This window comes from Herpailurus yagouaroundi, unplaced genomic scaffold (genome assembly GCF_014898765.1).
Source record: "Herpailurus yagouaroundi ecotype Mexico unplaced genomic scaffold, PumYag 196, whole genome shotgun sequence".
NCBI classification, from domain to species: Eukaryota; Metazoa; Chordata; class Mammalia; order Carnivora; family Felidae; genus Herpailurus; species Herpailurus yagouaroundi.
Window position 1 is genome coordinate 17,257,314 of NW_024412427.1, and position 2,286 is coordinate 17,259,599.

Here is a 2,286-nt window from a genome sequence, read left to right on the forward strand (position 1 = left end):
GGAGGAGTGGGGGGTGGGAGAGAGAAACAAGGGTGGAAGCAGAGGAGAGGGATACTGCAGAGAGCCGGGTGACAGGTGATGGTGGTCCAGACCGGCTGGCAGCGTGGAGGAGATACGTAGTCAGGTGTTTTGAAGGCACAGATGATGGGATTGCCGATGGCTTGGTTGAAGGGTGTGAACAAAGAGAGGAGTCAAGGTTTCTGGCCTGAGCAACTAGTCTGGAAATACAGTAACATGGGGAAGAGTGTGGAAGGAGCAGGTTTAGGGCCATGCATGAGAAATTCCATCTTGAATATGGACTGTGATTTTATGGGGAAACTCCATTCATCTGTCTTTCTAGCTGAGGTCTGTGGCTAACTTGGCAGAGAAGTAATCCAGCAGGGCAGGACAGCAAATCAAAACCCTGGGAGGCAATGATGTTTGACTACAGAAAAACTTGTATATTTTTCTTGTATATGAATGTTTACAGGTTTATTTATTAAAGACCAAACCCTAGAAACGATCCAAATGTCTATCCACAAGAGAATGGATAAGCAAATTATGGCCTGTACATGCAGTGGAATAATACTCAGCATAAAAAACACACCAAAACCAAAAACAAAAAACACATGCAACCTGGCTGAATCTCAAATGCATTATGCTAAGCAAAAGAAACCTTGCACTGAAAAGAGCACAAACTGTATGATTCTTTTTGTATGAAGTTCAAGAGCAGGCTAAACTAAGCTAAAATCAGAATGGTCATTTCCTCTGGGGAGGGGGGTGGGATTGACCAGGAGGGGCACACAGGACCTTTCTGGGATGATGGAAATGTCCTATATTTTGTTCCGGGTGGTAGTTTCACAGTATGTAGGCAAGTTTTAAAATTTTATCGAGCAGAATCCTTAAGATGTATGCATTTTAAGATGTGTGCAAATTAAACATTTTCAATGTTTTTAAAAAAATGACACGATGAAAAGAAAATGACCTCTGAAGTTGGGGTCTGCTTGGAACACCCAGCTCCTTGTAAACAGATCCTAAAAGGACGGAGTGATGTGGGGGTCCTTTTCACCTCCTTTGGTTGCCCAGTATCTGAAACCTCCCCTTATACTTGGAGGTACCTGGCACTATGGGCTTGCTTTCTCCAGTGACAAAGGTGCGGGTCCAGAACCAAGCTCGGCCTCCCTGGAGTGCTTCCCAGAGCTCTGAGTCTGGGATGAGGCCACAGAGAGCAGAGAGCGCTGAGAACACGGCCACAGTCAGAGACAGAGGGTGCCAGGAGTGGCAGCGCCTGGTCACATGCTTGCAGTGGTCAGTTCTTCTGATCAATCCCATAAGTCACCCTGTAACCTTCTAATAAATCCCTCTTCTGCTGAGGCCATCCAGAGCCATTGCTGTGGTTTGAGACCAAGCGCCCTGCCTGGTAAAAACGCTGTGTGGAAAGAGCCCAGGGGTGAGTCAGAGAGACCTGGATGGTGTCCTAAGTCACTCTGGTTCATCAAGTCCTGGTGATCAGACAGCCAGAGGGAGCTTATCCCATGACCAGCCCAATTCATGAGGGAAAGCCAGAGGGCAGGGAGAGCCCCCTGGAAGGGTGGGGAGAGCTGCTGAGGGCAGCTTCAGGGCAAGCCGGCCCAGCAAGGGATTCCAGTTTTAGCTCTGTAGGGACATGCTGCAGCATACCGGTCTTACTGGACTTAGGGTCTTGACCCGAGCCCACAGAGCTGGATCCTTACAGTCTAGACAGAGCACTAGGCAGGCGCAGCTTTCAGGGCATGAGGGGCCCCCATCCCTGCCTGGGGAATGTTTCCTGGGGTGAAACAGAGCCTGGGCCTCGGGGAGCCCTCAGCAGAAAAGGAGACCAAACCCAAGATGTGAAATATGCCTTAGAGCTCAAAAGTGTATGCATGCACGCGTGCGCGTGCGCGCGCGCACACACACACACACACACACACACACACACGCACGCACGCACCTCCTCAAAGAGGGGTCTCCTTGCTTCGTTCCTCAAAGAGGACCGCAGGGAAAAGATGGGAGAGTGCCCCTGCAGGCCCACGGCCTGTTTACAACCATGGCAGGTGTTGCTAATCCATCACCAAACTCTTGCAGCATAACTGTTGACAGAGCTGGGATGTCGGCAGGTGGCTGCTGGAGAAAGACCTCTCTGATCTGCAGCCCCCCCCCCCCCCCCCCCCCCCCCCCCCCCGGGAGGGCCCCCGGAGGCCTTGGGAGATGGCAGCGGGCATGTTCAGCTGAGCCCCGGGGTCCCTGCTGCCTACAGGCTGGGCGATCTTGTCAAGTCCTCTGCCA